The 21729-nt window shown below is 37.9% G+C and overlaps 1 protein-coding gene across 3 annotated transcripts in view; it reads right to left on the bottom strand.

The window, feature by feature from the left end:
• The window catches only part of CHRM3 (cholinergic receptor muscarinic 3), a 507932-nt gene that overhangs the window by 348303 nt on the left and 137900 nt on the right, over positions 1 to 21729 (bottom strand). For 2 of the 3 annotated variants that reach the window (XM_032242257.1, XM_032242255.1), the window contains exon 2: positions 9724 to 9832. The gene's annotated coding sequence lies outside the window, so the exon portion shown is untranslated. Of the gene's footprint in view, positions 1 to 9723; positions 9833 to 11120; positions 13400 to 21729 lie in introns of those variants that run through there. The other variant, XM_032242256.1, reaches the window with a different exon arrangement.

The following is a 21729-nucleotide window of genomic DNA, read 5'->3' on the forward strand; positions in this document are numbered from 1 at the left end:
TAAAGGATTTATTGCCATAGTTGAAGTATAAAGCCTCAGAGCCAAACAGTAGTCATGGCAAGGCGAAGAGGATAATTTTAAAGGAGGTTTGAACAACACTGACAGAGAACTCAGATGTAAAGATTAGTTTTGTTCAGCAGCCAGCTGAGCACAAAAGTAGAGGTGTCAGGAGCAATGCAATCGGGTTGCCTTGATCAAATTTGCAGGCAAACAGAATAAGAGCAAAAGAAAGTAACTCTCTGACCTACTTAAGTAGGCTTTTACACTTCTCAGCAGAGCCCTGGAGGGTCTCTTAGCCCCATGCATGAATGAAAGAATGAGATTAAAGTCCATGATCCAGTTACTTTAAAAAAAAAAAAAAAACTTTTATGTATTTATTCTAAGCTTGTAACTAACGTCCCCCCAAATCAATAACTAAATAGAAGCATCATTCAATTCAATTCAATTCCATTCAACTAACGTGTATTTGCTTTCTTCTATGTATGTTGCTTTGTGTTACTCTCCTAGGGAAAGTTAATAATAAAGCTGAAATTAACTAACAATTTGGAACTCTTTATAAATAATGAGTTCTTCTTGTCAGAGAGTTTTACCATTTCTGTCTTGAAACTTATTTTACGTGCCTCTTCTATGTGGAAGCTGTGGATGTATTCCTAGGTTGAGAAGGCCCCTGTCATTACAGTAATCTGTTTAATGTATTTTAACAGGCTTACTATTTGGGGTATTAGGAGTATTAGTATTTGGAGTATTAGAATTGACCTGAAGCTTTACCTACTCTGTTTTTAGAGTGCTACATTTTGCAGGTTGTTAGTACTTAGGGTAGAAATCCAACAATTCTTGTCAATAATTTTCACTTTGGCAAACATTTTTTGTTTTGTTTTGTTTTTGAGATGGAGTCTCTGTCCCCCAGGCTGGAGTGCAGTGGCACAATCTCGGCTCACTGCAACTTCCACTTCTTGGGTTCAAGGGATTCTCATGCCTCAGCCTCCCAAGCAGCTGGGACTACAGGCACGTGCCACCATGCCCGGTTAATTTTTTTACATTTTTAGTAGAGACAGGTTTTCACCATGTCAGTGAGGATGGTCTCTATCTTCTGACCTTGTGATCCGCCCACCTCGGCCTCCCAAAGTGCTGGGATAACAGGCGTGAGCCACTGGCCTGGTGATGAACATTTTTTATTTGCTTTCTATGTGAAGTAGTGGAAAAAAGGGCAAATTAACCTTGAGATGCTATTTGTGTTTCTCTACCTCAACATTGTGTTGTCCCATTGTTAAAAAACCATGAGACATTATCATTTGACTATATTATTTTTTTGAATCTATATTTTTTTAAAAAAATCTAAAATGAGACATAAATTGTCAGGAGTGACTCCAAAAATCTTTAATGGCTCATTTGTGTATTAAGCATTGATTTTTATGTCAATGGCATGAAAGTTGAATAATCTTGATTTCGGAAAGCCACCAAAAGCATGTATTCAGAAAACCTAACAGTAAAATGTTTTCAAACATGAATCTGTGCTTCATGGAAAGAAAAGGACATATTTGTAAAGGTACATGCATAGTTAATGTTTCTCATTTCCTCCAACAGGAATTGACTACTTTGTCTGTCACTGCAATGTAGTAAGCAGAGTTTGATACCTATTTACTGACTCAGCTCAATAAAGAGATCACTATATTGCCTCCAAAAATCACTTAAAAACAATTGATTTACTTTCCAGTTGGAAAACTGTCTCAGCACACTGCATGACTGACAGCTTTCCCAATTTTTGAATTGTTCCTTTTGATGCAGGACAGGTGAGCTCCAAATTGGGGCTTAGCACATAAGGGATTTTGGCTCGATCCAGGAAATAATTGAAAGGCAAACTGGTGGTAGGGTAGAAGAAAACAGCTTTATTGAAGAGGCAGCATTACAGCTGCATGACTGCTCCTGTAGAGTAAGGCTCCCTACAGTCATAAAGCAGCAGCTCAGGGCAGTTCTTCAATCATACTTATTGAATATGATTGAATGCTTCTTTTAATTACATGCAGATCAAGGGGCAGTTTATGCACAAATTTCTAGGAAAAAAGGTAGTAACTTTCAGGTTGTCTGATCACTGCCATGGAAAGGGGTAGTAACCGTTGCCATGGCAATGGTAAACTGACACAGCACACTGGTAGGTGTGCCTTATGGAAAGCTACTTCTGCCCCATTCCTGTTTTAGCAAGTCCTCATGTTTCTGGTGTCCGAGCTCTGCCTCTGAAGCAGAGGCCCACCTTCTATGTCACAAGATCTCAAGTGCACATCCCAGATTATATTTCTAATAAAGTAATGTATATAAATCAATGACTCTAGTTCCATACCAAACTTCCATGTGATTAAATAATAAAAGCTCAACACTTCCATGTTACTCCATGTTTCAGCACAGAGAAGACTTCAGTGTTGATCAAAGAACTAAAATATTGGGAGTTTTCTTTCTTTGGTGAAAGGGTAACAATTTTTTTCCCTTTTAGGTCTCAGAGTGCTCACATTTTCTGCCCCAATCACCCCTCATAACCACCCTCTTCAGTGTAATCCAGAAATGTTCATCTTCAAATGCATAAAATAGAGACTTATAAAGGTATCAGAACAAAAGCAGGTATTTTATCAGGTGTTAGCTTTTGAAACAATACAAAATATTTATTTCATGCTGGGCCTGGTGGCTCACACCTGCAATCCCAAAACCTTGGGAAGCCAAGAAGGGAGGATCACTTGAACCCAAGATATGAAGACCAGCCTGGGCAATTAAGTGAAACCCTGTTTCACTTAATTAAAAAAAAAATCCCTGTTTCACTTAAGTAAAAAAAAATAATTAGCTGGGTGTGGAGCATGAGCCTGTAGTCCCAGCTACTTTGGAGGCTGGGGTGAAAGGATCACTTGTGCCCAAAAGGTTGAGGCTGCAATGAGCTTATTGTTAAGATATACATACATACATATATATATATATGTATAAAAATTAAGTTATATAAAATTTATATATGTTATATAAAATATATATATAATATATAATGAATTACATATATTATATATTATACATAAATTATATATATAATTATATATAAATTATATATATAATTATATATAAATTATATATATTTATAAATTTATATATATAATTTTATTTATAAATATATATTAATTTATATATACAATGAGTTATATAAAATATATATAATTAAGTTATGTAAAGTTTATATATATATAATATGGTATATATCATCTATCCATATCAGAAATAGATGATATATAATAGAATGTATATCATATATTAAATACATATATATTAAAAGAAATAGCTATATTTCCCTCAATGATCATTATTATTGCTATATTGCCATAATTACTTTAGCATATCCAAGCTTTAACAATGTGATAATACCTACATAATTCCATTATATTTCTGGTTACACAACTCGATGAATTTTCTTGATATGGTATATATGTTTCATTTAAACATTACTGATTTTCGCTTGATAGATGTTAATCCACAATAGCTTATGTGCTGAGAACTGGAGTGACCTATCACCTATTTGTCTCTTAGAAATTATCTTTATTAGCTTAATGCTTCACAGTGACCTATCTACAGCCATCTGTGAAATCTGAGTGGCTTGACACTATTTTGCTGCTTATAACTCTACCTCCTTAGCCCATGGTGACTTCATTGTATATGGTTGGTATACAGCAAGCAACAAAGATGGGCATCAGGTGTTAAAACACTGTTTTAGTAGATTGAATGACCTTTCATGTTAAAATTGTATGATAAAATTCCAGTTAAAAGGGCACAATTCGAGATAAACATTTAAATTAAACAATTTTAGGTCCTTTTCTGAGTGATGATTAGCTAAGCCTTTACTGACATAGAGGGCTTTTATTTTGGTTCAGTTAGTTTTCACTCCAATTTTAAACAAATAGCTTAAACATGTGCCAGGCACAGTCGCTCATGCCTGTAATCCCAGCACTTTGGGAGGTCAGGCGGGAGGATTACCTGAGGTAGGGAGTTCGAGACCAGCCTGACTAACATGGAGAAACCCGGTCTCTTAAAAATAGAAAATTAGTTGGGCATGGTGGCACATGCCTATAATCCCAGCTACTCAAGAGATTGAGGCAGGAGAATTGCTTGAACCCAGGAGGTGGAGGTTGTGGTGAGCCAAGATTGCACCATTGCATTCCAGCCTGGGTAACAAGAACGAAACTCTGTCTCAAAAAAAGAAAAAAAAAGAAGAACATTTATATACATGGTCCACCTTTCCAAATGATTATTGGTAGGTGCCTTCCTTGGACATATGAAGTATACATATAAATTATACAGCATGTATGTGTTTTATATTTATGTAAATAGACTTTAATATATATACTTTAAAAACAGTGATGAATTCAAGCCTGGGGTATTGAACAAAAGCAATCAAAAGAAATGTAACAGCTATTACAATAAAAGTAAACCTTAAGAACTATTTAAAATTATTTTTCTTACTAACTCATATCAGGGCAGTCATTCCACTTTCAGTTAACATGAGGTCAGAAAATTTCTTATCATTGTTGAAATGCTGTTCTAAAAATCAAATTTTCCAGCCCACCCAGGGATACCAATCAATCAATCAATCAATCAGCCAATAAAGCTTAATGATAAATTAAGAAGGCAGTAGAGTCAGATATACATTTTCAAAACTCCTGTCATCTTTCACTAAAAATACATAAAGTGATATGAACATCATGATAGATTAAAAGTTGCCACTTTTCATTTTTTCTGGTCATTCTTTTTACAGATTTAATAACAATTTTAAGATAACATACATATTGAAAGACATTTCATAGAAATCCTTGTAACATGCCAAATGCAATTATTTATTGTGCAATCTAAGGACAAAATGAATCATTAATTATTTGGATTATTAATTTTATCAGTAACTATTGGTTGAGTTCTGGACTCAGGAAAAACAAGAATGAACAAGACAGAAGTCCTCAACAAGCTAGCACCATAGTGAGATAGTTGGTACATCAACCAATCACTGCAAAATAAGTGAGCATGATTTATAATAGAGGGATGCATATGGTACAAAGGAGAAGAAAAAGGAACAGTGAATTTTACGGGGAAGATTAAGGAAGTTTCACAGATGACGGTGCCTGTAAACTGAGTTTGGAAGGAAGAACATGTGTTTGATTAATGGACAGTACATGTAAGCACAGGGAGGCCCGTGGGATTATGGCTTGCAGGTAAGGCTTGGTGCTTCTAGAAGGGGCTTGGTCAGCAAGGAGGCGGCGGAGGCTGTCAGCAGACACGCGACAGAGGGTCACATACACCTCTCCAGGAAATTCACAGCTCGCTGATTTCACTTCCAGTCACCATTCAGCAGGCTCTCTTCTTAAAGGACTCACTCTCTGCTTGGCCCACAATACAGCCTGCTCATTCACAACTCTGTTCCTAGACTTATACTCTTCCCTTTACTCTGATTATGTTATGTGTAAAGTTAGGGCCTAACTATTTTCGGAATTCCATTGTAATAAAGATTTAATCTATTTCATGTCTCCAAATTACATCAGATAGACTTCGGGTCTGAACAATCTCATGTCTGCTCCATAGTCTAGCCCTGTGGTATTGAATGAAATGAGTCAGCCTGCTTTAGTTTTTAGAGATTCTCATTTAAGTAGTATCAGATAGACATTGGACTTAATCAGTCTCCTTTAGGAGGAGACTTTTTTTTTTTTTTTTTTTTTTTGAGATGGAGTCTCTCTCTGTCACCTAGGCTGGAGTGCGGTGGCATAATCTTGGCTCACTGCAACCTCTGCCTCCCAGGTTCAAGTGATTCTCCTGCCTAAGCCTCCTGAGTAGCTGGGACTACAGGCTCATGCCACCACGCCTGGCTAGTTCTTTCATTTTTTGTAGAGACAGGGTTTTACCATACTGACCAGGTGGGTCTTGAACTCCTGACCTTGTGTGCTGGATTACAAGCGTGAACCACTATACCCAGCCTATTATTTTGTATTTTTAGTAGAGACGGGGTTTCACCATGTTGGCCAGGCTGGTATCAAACTTCTGACCTCAAGTAATCTGCCTACCTCAGCCTCCCAAAGTGCTGGGATTACAGGCCACAGCACCACGCCAGAAGGAGACTTCTAAAGACACATACAACTTAATTTGTGATGTTCAGGTAAACATCACAAATATATGTAATGACCATAAAACCACAAAGATAAGTAGAAATCCACAAGAATCTGTCTGGTTAGTAGATATGGTTTGGCTGTGTCCCCACCCAAATCTCATCTTGAATTCCCACATGTTGTGAGACGAACCTGGTGGGAGGTAACTGAATCATGGGGCAGGTCTTTCCTGTGCTGTTCTCATGATAGTGAATAAGACTCATGATATCTGATGGATCTATAAGGGGGAGCTCCCCTCCACAAGCTCTCTCTGTACCTGCTGGCCTCCATGTAAGAAGTGACTTGCTCCTCCTTGCTTTCCACCATGATTGTGAGGCCTCCCCAGCTTCATGGAACTGTAGGTTCATTAAATCTCTTTATTTTGTAAATTGCCCAGTCTCAGGTATGTCTTTATCAGCAGTGTGAAAGCAGACTAACAATACATTGGAGCTGGCTTTCCAACCCCATAACCTTGCTTTTGTCCTTTTATTACATTCTAAATCCTAATATGAGACTTCATGATATGCATGTTGGCCACATTGAAGGGTGGAAGTATGGAACGATGCAGGCCCTAGGATAGCAGAACAGCATAACATCAGATCCATGGGCATCTCTCACACAGGCCTCCATGGAGGGACAGCAAAGCAGCAACCGGGACTGCACCCATGTCCATGGTATATAGGTTCTTACCAAGAAATGCACCCCCAAAAACCTTTATGCCCAAAAGCTTCCTCCATAGCCACTAATAACCTAATTAGGGGAAAACACTATAAAGGCTGAAGCTACTGCAAAAGTAAAGTAGGAGAATAGATGGGTGTGTGCAAAGCAGTCATAGGTAACATTTCAATTCAAAATATAAGCATGTCAGGTAAGTCAGATTAAATTTACACGTGAAAGAGTTTCTGACTGCCGATATGGATGGATGCAGAGATGGACAAACCAAGTGCTGTCTTTGTTTTGATGGTTTATAAGGAACAAGTGAGGACCAGGTCTTGGCTTTCGGGTCTGAGTGACACGTGTCAGCCCAGCAACTGGCTCAGCTAGCGAGACGGACGCAAAACATGGGCTCATGCTCCTGACTCTAAATATTGTCCCGAGTTATCAGTACTTTCCACCTTGGGAACAAATTGTGACTCATTTGGAAAATGTCACCCATTAAAACCACTGAATTTTGTCCAATGTAAGCCCAAAGGACAATGTCTTAGGTTGATTCATAATAAAAACAAGTATATCTCTGATGTAGAACTCATGATTATGAAAGTTCAAGCTCTTACTCCCATCATTTTGTGAAACATTTTCTACATTTATACTTCCTTTATTTTTGCTCTCTCTCCTGTAAAAAAAAAAAGTCATTTTAAACATGGTGACAGCCCAAAATTAAAAAAAAAAATTAAACATTCACCTAGTATTCCTTGACTGGCCTAATAAAGCCAATTTCTGTTTGTTTGTTTGTTTAGAAAAAAATAGTATTCCATATTCAAGCTATATTTACATTTTGTTGTTTTATTTAAATATTTGTTCATCTTTTTTGAAATTCTGAATCTGACAAGAGAAATCTTATAATTGTGAACATTTATAAAAGTCCTTTAAATATAACACATGGCAAGGATATTTTCAAATCCAGAAGTTCTATGATTTACATTATTTTAAAACCATATTATGTAATAATTTGTAATTACATCTTTACAATGCCTGACGAAGGTGATAGCCACCATTCCTTGTTTGCATCCTGTGTTAAGTCATCTGAACAAAGGTAGTATGGAGTATATTATAATTATTTCCATTTTATTTATCAGAAACTGAAGTTTATGAAAAATTCACAATTAATAAATGACTTTGGACCCGGGGCTTTCTGATTCTAAAATCTGTGCTCATCACAATAATGCCACACTTCCCAGGGAACGGACTGATAACTTAGTATCACACTGCTCCTAAACACTTGCCCATATTAACTCATGTAATCCATACAACAAGCCTATGCAATAAGATAGATCTCTTTTTATTAGTCTCATTTTACAAATACACAAACTAAAGAGAAAGGTTAAATGACTTCTCCAACTTTGCAAAGCTACAAAATGGTGGAACTGGCTTGCAACCTCAGGCACTCTGACTATAGATCCTGCATACTTCAGCACTGTGCTACAATATTAGCCAGTGAATATGTCACCTATTATTAAGATTTTTATTTCATTTATTTGCAAACATTTTATTCATGTAACAGACCACTGCCCTTCTAGTGAAAATCATATCTATTTTCTGGAATTAGAATTTGCAAACCAGTTTCATTGCATAAGCCTGGTTATATAACTTGTTTAAATTTAGTGGAAAAGTCTTTCTCAATATTACTGAATATATTTGTTAAGATTACATTTTCAGTTGTTCATTTTAAACAGGCTAGCTGTATTCTGTTAGCTAAAAGAGAATGGTCACAGAAGATGTGAAAAAGAGTTCAGTTAACAAAGGTATTAAATACTGTATTTAAATAATATTTACTATCTCACCAAATTCCTACATTGTTTCCTTAGTATCCTGAAACTATAAGTAAGCACAAGAAATATCTAACATATCTTTGCCTTCATGTGTAAAACCTAGTAGAAAAAATCTAATAAGAGTAAACATGCTGGAGAGAAGCAGCAGCAGAAATGCCTTATGGTTGCTGGGTATTGGTGTGTGCATGGGTGTGTAAGAAACATGTGTGTCCTCGTGTATCATTTAAACGTGATTTTCTCAAAGGTACAAAATTATTTTGGGTCATAAATTAATTATGATTTTATAATTTATCTCTTAGGTAACTGACATACAAAATAGAAGACTGCATTAATCAATTTGAAGAGACAATTATGGTCACAACTTTTTCCAGCTCCCTACTTGTGACATCAGATGACCACAGATAACACCATTTATTTTTACAGAGTTTGAGAGTTAGCTAATAATTTCACGTCCATTATCTCTTTTGACCTTGAATGGAATCTTATAAATTAGGTAAAGCAGAAACAATTTCTTTCATTTTTCAAATGAAGAAACTGAGGCCTAGAGATTAGGGGATAGTCTGAGGATAAATGCTGGAGCTGAAATAAAATTAACATCTTCTGACTGCATTTAATTCCCTTTCCATAACACCGTAAATACCATACACGAACTGTTAATATGATGTACCCGTAAGTGGAAGCACATCAAATATGCTACATGATAAAATTAAACTGTTTCAAAGTATAAACTAGGTAAAAGTTTTAAGCTTACATTGGCACCGGATCTATATGATATTAACCAGAAGACATCAAAACTGTACAGTGACATTTTTTAATTCAGTTAAAAAAGAGAGAAGATTCTATACTTCTAAATTCTACCTATATAGGTACACATAATTGCCATACTTATATGCTTATACCTAATAGATACAGCTTAGTATGCACCTTCATTTTACAATTGGTTGATACATAAATAGACTAATCTAGCCATATATCATACCAGCAACACAAATACATGTGTTTTCCACATTTTTCATTATAAAAGTAAGTAGTCTGTTGAAAATCTCAACATATAACCATGTAAATAATATTAAGCAAAAAATACCTACTAGTGAGGAGACTTGGTGTTGTACATCATGATGGGGATGGATACGGTTCATTAAATCCACAGTCCACTGGGTGACTCATAACCAAAATATGTGCCATTACTGTTCATACCTAAACAGACACCAAAAGATGACAAAATTGGTCAATAAGGGTGATCTCTTGTGATTTGCATAAGATTATCTTTCTAATCTGTAGCATAATAATAAAAAGATTTTTGACAAGCAACCCAACAGAAAGACCTTAACCTATGTATCTCTGTTGTTGTTGCTGTTGTATTTATTTCATTAGCTTTAAGAATACAAATGGTTTTGGTTACATGGATGAACTGTACAGTGGTGAAGTCTAGGATTTCAGTGCACCCATCACCTGAGTAGTGTACATTGTACCCAATAGGTAGTGTTTATTCCTCACCCTCCTCAGACCCTCTGAATCTCCAATGTATGTCCATTAGGATCATTCAGATGCCTTTGCATCCCCATAGCCTAGCTTCTACTCATAAGTGAGAACATGCAACACCTCCGTTTTGCAAACAATGTGAAGTACAGCCATGGGAACACATTACGTAGCTAATAAATATGTCTGATTCAGAAGTAAATGTACTAGTAAATCAATGTAACATTTCTAGAAAGCCATATGCTTATCAACAAGAAAACCAAACTTACCCTGTGATGTGAATGTTTTATGGCCTATGTGTTGAGCATTACACTATGTATGCATATAACTTTCATTCAGTCTTCACAATAAATCTGCAATGTAGTAGTCTCCATTACAGATTTAAAGACTCAGAGGAGTAAGGCAATTGGCCCAGGAGTCTGCCCTCTATAGAACATGCTACTTTACCATATCATGTGGACCATGCAGAGCACACCCTTCTTCCAATGATTAGCTGTGCTTCATGTTCTACAATGTGACCAACAGATACTGAGTGTTATATAAAGATGTATCTCATTGGTTCTCAGTCTTCCATGTACTTCTCTAAAATACAAGCATGGTATTCTACTCATCTTTGTATGTCAAGATAGATATAAAGTGAGATCTCACTTTGAAATATAGTGCCTGGCACATACAAATATGTGCTGAGTAAATGAATGAATGAACAGCAACAACAAAAGTAGGCATTGGCATCTATTTCTTGCCTTAACTCACACTTTTGTTTTGTCAATCCTTTAATTTACTTGCCAAAGTTATCTTTCTGTTTGCAATACAATCTCAGGAGAAGAAAAAGAATAATCTGAAATATCATTTGAATGAAGTTCAAATATATTCATTCCAAAAATTACACACTAGTTAGCAGTCAGTTTAATTTAATTCACTTAGAGATCGAATTCTATTTCTCAAAAATAGAAAAAGGTTAAATAATAAAGACATTTTTCAGAGAGAAAAAAAATCCACCTTTTACCTGTAGATTAGATAACGGCTTCCTAACAGGACTTACACCTACATACCTTCCTAGATCACAGGGGGAAGGACAGTATGAACACGGGAGAAAACTGAAGTCAAAGTCAACAGGCAGAAGCTGCATGATCACTAGGAGCTAGGAAAAGCTGCTCTGGAATGGAGATGCTACAGAAAGAAAGCCAGCTTGGAGACTCTAATAGTCAGATCCAAATTTACTCTGCAGAAAAAGCAGCACCACAGTGAACTCCCCAGAGCAGGAGTGGGCAAACTCCAGCCCTGCTGCCAGTTTTTGTGTAGCCTGTGAGCTAAGAATGGTTTTTACATTTTTAAATGTTTGGAACAAACTAAAAGAATTGTGCGAATTATTTGAAATTCAAATATCAGAGGCTATAAATAAAGTTTTATTGGAACACAGCCACAGCCATTCATTTACATATTGTCTCTGGCTGCTTTCATGTTACCATGGCAGAGTTGAGTCGTTGTAACAGACACAGTATGACCAACAAAGCCTAAAATATATCCTATCTGACCCCTCATAAAAATTGGTTGCTGATTTCTGGTCTAGAGAATTGTTCGTGCCTGATTTGGAGGAGACTGTATGACAGGAAGAGGGGTGCTTTAGGGCAGATTGGAAGCAGAGGTTGGGAACCCCTGGCCCTACTGAAGGTCATGAGCCTCAAGGACAATGCCATAACCGCCTTGAGTGTGGCAGGGCATTTCCTTTGGGGACAGCAGGATTTTCCCTGGAGGAGGCACCAGAAATGAAGTCAGAGTCAGCCACACTTCGTGTCAGGCACACAGGCTGAGGCAATGAGGATGGGTGGAGAAAGCTGGCCACCAGGACAGTGTCATTCTGCAACTTGCCAGGATGCCATTCTCTTCAAGGAAGTCTCCAGGGCTCTGACTCCCTCCCTTCAGAATGACAGATAACCGAGACAACCAGTCCCCTTGCTGAAGGCCTGAGAAAGGCGATGATAACAGCAAACAGAAGGACTCTAAGAAAAAGATCCTCTATCTGCCCCCATTTCAGGGCAAAGAGTGGACCACAGCAAAGATGCATGAATGGGTAAAAATGAAAAACAAAAGAAAGCATGAAGTTCATAGAGAAGAATCTTCTACTTCTATGGAGAGGTGGCATTTACTTTTGAAAAACACCAAAGGAAGTTAAAATACATTTTGTAGAACATCTGTTTCTGAGACAACAGAGAACAGAATCCCAAAGATTTATCTTCAAGCAGAGAAGTTAATTAAGCCCCAATAAATGAGAAGATCCCTAAGTGGTTTCCCATTTAATTGCATCTTAGAGGTGAAGAGAAGGTGGGTTTTGAACGGGAAAACTTGGCTCTAAGCACCAATTCTGATATATGCTCACGACATGACCTTGGACAAATGGCCTCATATTCAACAGCCTCACTTGTGTCACCTCTAAAACTGGGTTTGTCTGAGCGTTCTTAGACAAAATATGCACAAAATATCTAGAATACTGCCTGTCGCATGGGAGGTACGCAATATTTACTAACTGCCCAGCTTGATCTCTCTCCCTCCTCTTCTAGTACTGATATTCTACCACATTTATTACAACTATAGAAAATAGTTGCCAGACATTCAGTTCTCTCCTATGCTCCATACTTGACTTTGCTCCTTCTGTTTTCTCTGAGTAGACTATATCTTCTAATTTGGGGATCCTCTCTATTTAACTGGTAAATTGCTATTAATTTGAAAAAATAATAATTCAGAAGCTAATTCGTACCAATCCTTAGTCCCTCAGGCATAAATATACTTCCATAACATTTTGTGCGCACATTATGGTCATTTGTATTGTATTATTATCTTTTATGTATCTGTCTTCCCCAGGAGGTTCTGTCTTGGTTATTCTTGATAGAGTATAATATCAAGATGATTAATTATAATCTTCTGGGGAAGACAGACATTAAAAAAAAATCACATTCACATATTTCTGCCTATCTACTGCCTATATTGCACAAGGGTCTTCTGATGGCTGTCGCATAGAGGAATTTCCTTCCACACCAGTTACACCCTGGGTATTGCAGTGATTTCCAGAGAGCTAGGTTTACAACAGTTTCTAATATTTGTTGAGAGAAAGAAATGAAGAATGAACAAGTAGAGGAAGAATGGCAGAAAGGCAACCTTGGTGAGGATTTGGTTTATAAAAAATAGACTGGGCACATTAGCTCATGCCTGTAATCCCAACACTTTGGGAGGCCAAGGCAGGCAGCTTGCTTGAGTCCAGGAGTTCAAGACCCGCCTGGGCAACATGGTAAAGCCCACATCTCTACAAAAAATACAAAAATTAGCCTGGCATGGTGGCACATGCCTGTAATGCCAGCTACTCAGGCGGCTGAGGTGGGAGGATCACCTGAGCCTGGGAGGTGGAGGTTGTGCTGAGACGTGATCACGTCACTGCACTCCACCCCGTCTCAAAAAAATAAAATAAAAAATGAACATAGCACATTGCAGATGGTGTTGACAGTTTAGTAATCCTGGAGACCCATCTGGAAATATGTACAAAATAAAATAAATCTCCTCATTTTATGGGTGTGAGTAAGTCAACTTTAGGCAGCTCCCAGTAACAAGTTCCCTTTTTTCTTGAACACCTACTATGTGTGAGGCTAAGTGGGAGGTACAACCTCTGAATCAGCTATTATTTATATGTGTTCACCAGAAGATATTGAAGATGAAAAAAATATAGGATTTTTTTTCTTGACTAAAGTCACACAGATATTAGTACAGTAAGTCCTCAATGTTGATAGGTTCTTGAAAACTTCAACTTTAAACAAAACTATGTATAATGAACAGATTTTACCACAGGCTAATTGATATAAACAAGAGTTAAGTACCTACAGTATATTTTTTATTACAAAGATATCAACAAACCTCTAAATAAAGACCTCACACACTTCTAATATTAAACATGGAAATAAGCATGAGCTCTATATACATGTTAAAAGATTAATGAAAACAAGTAAGATAATTATTTAGCCAAGTGAATCAGTGAGTGATGGCAATCCTCCTGGTGGTGGATTAGTTAAGAAATAAATGTGTGCAAAGCAAAAACTTTCAAGAGCACCTCTGACCACCATGCTGTTCAAAAACAATCATAAATACGTTGGCTTCCTGGGCGCTTTCATACTGTCATGCACTGTCCTGCAATCGCATGATTATTGTATAATTGAACATTTCTACTTGACAATCTTTGTATTCATTCATTCATTCATTCCTTTTTCAACCCACTTATTCCAGTTCAAGGATCACTAGTGGTCAGATCCCATCCCACAGCTCAGGTCACAAAGCAGGAGCTCACCTTGCATAGGACACCATCCCACAGCAAGCTGCACCCATACCCACTCACACTGGGACCCAGTAGACACACTAATGAAACTCACATGCACAACTCTGCATGTGGGAGGGGACCTCAGTACCTGGAGAAAACCCACACAGACATGGGGAGTATGTGTAAACTCCATACAAACATTGGCCCCAGCTAAGAATTTTTTTCTCATCAATATTATGTAATTATATAATTACGTACCAAGTTCTAACGTCTATGCATTTCCACATGACAAATCAAGATTCTTCTTTACTTTGATAAATGATGCTTTTAACATCGTATTTATTGTGTGAACAGTTAATAAATGGTAGCTGTTGTGACTACTGCTATTAACACCATAACACAACATCACGGAAACAGTTTAACATCATGGAATATTAAACTGCTAAGCTTATATAAAACTTAATACTATAAGAAATATGAAAGTTATGCTGATGTAAGGAAATGTTTGTAAATGCAGAACATAAAACGGTATGTCTTAGTTAATTAAAATTACAGGCAATATTGTGTATGGTATATTAGTAAAAATTAGAAGTCAGTATGCTGAAAATAATGAGACCGTGTGTTTGTAGGTAACTTATTTGAAGTTCCTCAATTTCTCTGAGAGCAAGAAAATTTGCTTGAATTCAAATTTATGTTAAAACATAGTATATAATTTCTAAAAGTGGTGTTACTATCCCAGACCTTCTCCACATTTGAAATCTCATTTCTTCTGCCGCAACACAATAAATTACTGTTGTTTTAGTAAGAGTTGTTTGTCTATTTATTTTACTATTGGGAATGAAAACATTTAGAGGCAGGTTTTTTTAAAAGGATTACTGGAGTGAAGTTTTCTTTGAAATAAAGTCATTTAAACCACTTGCTTCACTTAAAATAGACATAGTTTACCTTAACGCTTCCCAATTAGCATAAGAAACCTAGACATTACAATGCCAACCTCTGTAATAAAGGCTAAATTATGTTAACATTTTGTTAAGCTAAAGTAGTCAACACGTGCTGAAAAGAAATTTATTTCTTGTACAGTCATGCCTCACTTAACAATGAGGACACATTCTGAGAAATGCATCATTAGTTGACTTCCTTGTGCAAACATCATAGAGCCCACTCACACAAACCTAGATGGTATAGCCTGGTACACACAAAGGCTATATCATATAACCTATTGGTCCTAGGCTCCCTGTACAGTACATATTGTACTGAATGCTGTGGGCAACTGTAACACCATGGGAAGCATCTGTGTATCTAAACATCTAAACATAGAAAAGGTATAGTAAAAATACTGTGGCTCACGACTGTAATCCCAGCACTTTGGGAGGCTGAGGCAGGTGGATCGCTTGGCTCCAGGAGTTTGAGACCAGCTTGGGCAACATGGCAAAAGCCCGTCTCTACTGAAAAATGCCAACATTAGCCTACTCAGGGGGCTGGGGTAGGAGGATCACCTGAGCCTTGGGAGGTTGAGGCTGCAGTGAGCCAAGATGGGGCCATTCCATTCTAGCCTGAACAACAGAGTGAGACCTTGTCTCATAAAAAACAACAACAACAACAACAACAAAAAACCCAAAATGGAATTATAATCTTACAGGACTACTATTGTATAAGTGGTCCATCGTTGACCTACACATAATTGTATAGTGCATGGCTGTACAGAAATATGGGAGAGAGATTTTAGCAGAACTGCAATAGCAATAGTGACAAAGTAACTGCTACAAAAAAGGTGAGAATATTTGACAAGAGCAGCGGCTAAGACTCAAAATCATCTTTCTGCTCTGAGAGCTGTGGAAGGCTAACCCCACTAGGGGACATCCAGCTCAGAGCTCATCTGGGCCTCAGACTTTCATGTGAGGGGAGTTCTAACCAGTGTCACTAACTCCTGAAGCAACTGACATTCTCTTATTCTCATTGAATTATAAGAGAACAAAGGCCAAAACGTTTGAAAGAATTCTATGTAATCAAAGCATCTTTTAACAAAGCAGGTACAGAAAAATGACCTTGAACCTGATCGTCAGGGAATCTGAAGCAGCTTCTTGGGCAGGAGGGGGTGGCTTTTCTTCCCTACCGCAGTTATGTCTAGAGTTTTACATCTGACAGAGCTATGTCTTAAGCACACCAAAGGTTGGGTAGGCCTGGGGCAAAGGGTGATATTCCGGATAAAAATGCACATTGCAGCTCAGTTTTCTGTAATTGAAAGAGTTATATGAAGAGTCTTTCTTCTCTTTTTGTTAAAATCCTGAAGTTGTTTTTCATTAGCAATAACTATTTTAAGGCCCTGATTTGATAGCCACAGTGGAAAGGAAGGAACTAAGAAATCAAAGGGAAAGATAGCCTTGTTGCAAAAGGCTCAGGCATCACAAGAGGAGGCGGTGGATTCCTCAGCTTGTTTAAAATTGCTACTGGGTACGTTTATATGTGTGTTTACATTTGTAATGAGGCAACTGTCATTTCGTGTTTATATTTATGGGCTATTAAACTTTAAAGACAAGTTGCACTGATGATTAACTCCTATATTTACTCCACATTTGCTATGCTGATATTCCAGTGACTTTTTAAATGAAGTTTAAGTAAGGACAGTTAAATTAAGTAGGCAGAAATCAGTAGATTTTTAAAATATATAATTTACAAAATAGAGACAGGAGCTTCAAAACCTATTTAAATTAAATCTGGCTCCAACATTATCTAATTGGATTTACACATTCCTTTGGCAAGCAGGGGATAAAGGGTTCTCTCATGAATCAGAGCTGTCACAATAGAGCAGAAGTGGTCAAGCTGTTTCATAAAGGGGTGAGGTGGAGTTTAGCTAATGTAGAGAGGAGGTCAAAAGTTAGGGCAAAGGACTAACAGAAAGAAACTGAAAAGCAGTTTCTATTGGCATCTTCCTGGGAGAAAAGGGAGGAAAGGAAAATAATAAATTTCAAAGAGATTCTCATCACACTTTGTAATTGCATGGAAGATGAGATCTATGTAAATTAAAGGAAGGGATACTTGGCAAACCTTCCCAAAAGGCTAAGCTACAACCTAATTATTTTAGCCCTTACATGCTCCTGCATTTCTCTTTCTTCTTGTTCTTTCTTCTGCTACTTCCCCTCTTCTTTTCTTTCTTCCTTTTTTCTCTCTGCCCCCTCAACCTTTTCAGCTGGGGCAATATAATTAACACTGCTCACGTGGCTACCCACATGCCAAGCACTTATGACTGTTTCACAGGCATATTTTAACACTCTTCCAGCATTATTATCCATATTTCATAGAAGTTGAGGCTCATATAGACTAAATTTCAAAGCCAAATTTGTCAGTGAGTGGGCAAAGACAGAAATCTAATCTTAATCTATCTGATTCTTTAATTAATAAAGGAATGACTTTCAGGAGTGAAACTGTAAGTTGCAGATGTCAGGGTAACCACAGACCCTTTGCACATAAGAAATTAGGATGAGGATGGATGAACTTTGGGAACTGAATCAAGATACCATAAGAGCAAAATTCTGTATTGGAGACCTATTCAACTAAACATTCTTAAAGCAATCAAATAAGTATTTAGGGAACAAATGGAATTCAATTCTGAACCTTGCTGGTAGGAGGGGGTCTTTATCAGTGACTGAGATAAAGTTTGGAAGTCTGCTCCAAATCGCATGTTGAGATGTAATCCCCAGAGTTCCAGGTGGAGCCTGGTGGGAGGGGTTTGGGTTATGAGGGCGGACCCCTCATGGCTTGGTGGGGTCCTGGATAGTAATCTCATTTTTTAAAGTATGTGGTATCTCCCCTTGTTCCCACCATGTAAACTGCCTGCTCCTGCTTAGCCTTCCACCATGAGAAAAAGCTCCCTGATGCTTCCCCAGACGTCAAGCAGATGCCAGTGCTATGCTTCTTGTACAGCCTGAGAACCGTGAGCCCATAAACCCCTTTTCTTAATAAATCACCCTGTCTTAGGTGTATCTTTACAGCAATGCAAGAACAGCCTAACACAGGACAGATGTAAAAAAAGAAAGGAGAACCATCATTACTAGTCCAGGAGATGTCTAGACTGGAGGAGCAGTTAAAGGGGTTATTTTTTTTTTTTTTTTGAAGAAACTGCAAAGAAATTGGGAATCAATCTAACAATACCTCAGCCATTTAAAATGTGCTGTGGATCCAAAGATAGAGCCCAAAGAATTGACATTTAAAAGTCAACTTTGAAGCCAAAGAAAGAAAAGAAAAAAAAATTAATTGTGGCTTTAAAACCTAATATAACCCATTCTGGAATGTGAAGCTTTCTATCAGAATACATCAACAAGTTGCAAAATATGCATTTAGATTAAAATGGAAATGGTTCCCTTACCACCTCTTCTAAGCAGTCCACTAGGATGCATAATAACTCTCAAATACTCAAAAAGCCAGTACATAAGTGATTCTAAAATCTGAAAAGACCTTGGTTTTCCTGGAAATATAGTAAGACGGCGGGCAGCCAAAAGAACATAGAAAACATGAAGACCAGACTTTCCTTGCTTTACATTACCAGCCCGGGTACTTACATGGCTATCTTCACTACTCTTTGGATATGTTCCTAGTTTTGTCTTAAAAGGAAATGATTTGTGACTCAGAAATCATAAAATTACCTCAAGTGGATGACGGTTTACTAATATCTTGGATGTGCACCTGTCTGTGTCTATGGTATGTTTTGGAATTACAATATTTACACATTTAAAAATTTTTCCTTAGTCTTTGGAATTGATAATACTGCCTTTAATGTCAGGGCAGAGTTAAATATAACCACAGCAAGCAATCAAGGATGACTGTGATTATATTCTTATCTCCATAGAGATTGTTTGCAACAGGATGAGGATGACTGCAGCCAAGAGAATACTTGTAAACCATGTCCTCCAGTTAGAATTTCTAAGTAAATTATAGAATGGAGTGTATTCAAGTCACATGCTCCTCAGTCCATTCTGCGAACTGGAAAATCAAAGCCGAGGTTAGAATTTTAGGTAATCTAACCTAAGCAAACCTAAAACCACGAAGACAAACCACGTAAATTCGATGTTGTCACTGCTTCCTTGACTCTGAATGGAGATGGAACTGGGCAAAGGATTTTCTTTTTCTTTTTTTTTTATTTGAGATGGGGTCTCACTCTGTTGCCAGGCTGGAGTGCAATGGCATGATCTCAGCTCACTGAAACCTCCACCTCCCAGGTACAAGTGATTCTCCTTCCTCAGCCTCCCAAGTAGCTGGGATTACAGGTGCATGCCACCACGCCCAGCTAAGTTTTGTATTTTTAGTAGAGATAGGGTTTCACCATGTTGGCCAGGATGGTCTCGATCTCTTGACCTTGTGATCCGCTCACTTTGGCCTCCCAAAATGCTGAGATTACAAGCATGAGCCACCGCACCTGGCCGGGGGTAATGGATTTAAGATGCCTCCCTAGACTGGCAACTAGGAATACAATGATGGGCCCTAAATAAGTACCCTTTCACACCCTCAGCTAGCTTGCAGTTAAGAAGACATGCACATTGTTCATCGAGTTGTGCTTCTGATGTCTAATTTCCCTCAGCCTCATCAGCCATTCCAGGCCAGGCTGCCGTCAAGGTCTGGTTCAGGATCAAACTGCTGCAGCCTGTACCCAACAGCCCAGGGCAATGCCCTCTTTGCATAGGACTAACCTGTGGCTGTGCCCGTGAACAGCCTGACCTCCATGAGGTTGACTCCTTTATCCTAGGAAACAAGCTTCAGAAGTTCCAAGAGCAGTTTCAGGTCAGATACGCGCAAAGAGAGATTCCCAAACAGAAACAAATGTAGAGATAAGGAAAAAAAAATATCTTCCCCATGGAATAAATTTCCTAGGCCTAACCAAAACTCAAGAGCAACACAGAACCCTGAATAATTTGGTGGCAGGAATGTAAGAGTATTTTCACAGGGCAGAACTCACACTCAGTGTGGATCTGAGGTGCTAAAAACATGGGCCCAAAGGAAAAAAAGGAAATGCGGAGAACTAAAAATATACTAGATAGGAAATAAAGGCATCTTAAGTAACACTTAGTGATTGGGGCTCCACTCAAAATTCTAACAAAACTTGGTAATATGGCAGGGATATAATGAATTCTCCCTTTGGAGAGAGAAGACACCATACATTGAGAGATTTCTGCCTTAGGTATGAGATGCACATAATACCAATATTAACTTTTTTTTTTCTTTTTGAGATTTAGCCTCACTCTGTCACCCAGGCTGGAGCGCAATGGTGGTGCGATCTTGCCTCACTGCAACCTCTGCCTCCCAGGTTCAAGAGATTCTCCTGTTTCAGCCTCCAGAGTAGCTGGGACTACAGGTGCGTGCCACCACGCCTGGCTAGGTTTTTGTATTTTAGTAGAGATGGGGTTCCAACATGTTGGCCAGGATGGTCTCAATCTCCTGAGTTCGTGATCCACCTGCCTCAGTGTTCCAAAGTTCTGGGATTATAGACATAAGCCACCGTGCCAGGTCAATATTAACCTTTTATTAGACAACTTCAACAAGTGAGTTTAAGTCCATAGTATGTGGATTCTGGGTCAGTGTGGGCCACTGACACTGGTTGACTAGTACCCAGTCAACCAGTGGGTACTAGTCACCAGTGCGGTTGACTGGTGAATCCCCAAGTTTTTCTTTGTCTGTCCCCCTTCCTTCAGCAAACAATGTGTGCTGAATTAATTACACTTCTGAGGTTCTGATCAAAGTGCACTTATTGGTGGAAGAAAGCTGTAGGAGCAGTCCAGGCTGCAAATACTAAAAGATCCATCTAAAATGTAAGCTGCCTGAGGGCAGGGACTCTTTCTCACTGCTACATGTCCAGCAGTAGCACAGTGCCTGGCATGTAGACTATTTTTGAATGGATGAACATTCTTATAAAAAATATAGCATCTTCAAACTAAGTCTTTGCTCAAGCTTAGCAGGTACCAGCAGTGGTGCCATATCTTTCATCTAACCTTAGTAAAATTAATGTTGTCATTATTTTTACTATTTACTACTGTTTATTGATGGTCTTATGTTAACTAGGCAAAACACTAAATCTTCCACGTATAAACCTTATCATTTAATCTTCATAATAACCTTGAAAATATATATTAGCCTCATTTTACAGATAAGGAAATCGATGATTCAAACAGGTTGGATTTTGCTAAATTTCCATCACTTTGCATCATACAACTTGTCCTTGTTTTCTGTTTCAAGGAATGCCCTTAAAATCAGAAGTAATTTTCATATTTAATAATTTTTGAAACTAGCAATATGACAAATGTCTGGAAGATGTGCCTAACTTTGACATCAG

This window comes from Sapajus apella, unplaced genomic scaffold, assembly GCF_009761245.1.
Source record: "Sapajus apella isolate SASKATOON/1434 unplaced genomic scaffold, GSC_monkey_1.0 scaffold49, whole genome shotgun sequence".
Taxonomy (NCBI): domain Eukaryota; kingdom Metazoa; phylum Chordata; class Mammalia; order Primates; family Cebidae; genus Sapajus; species Sapajus apella.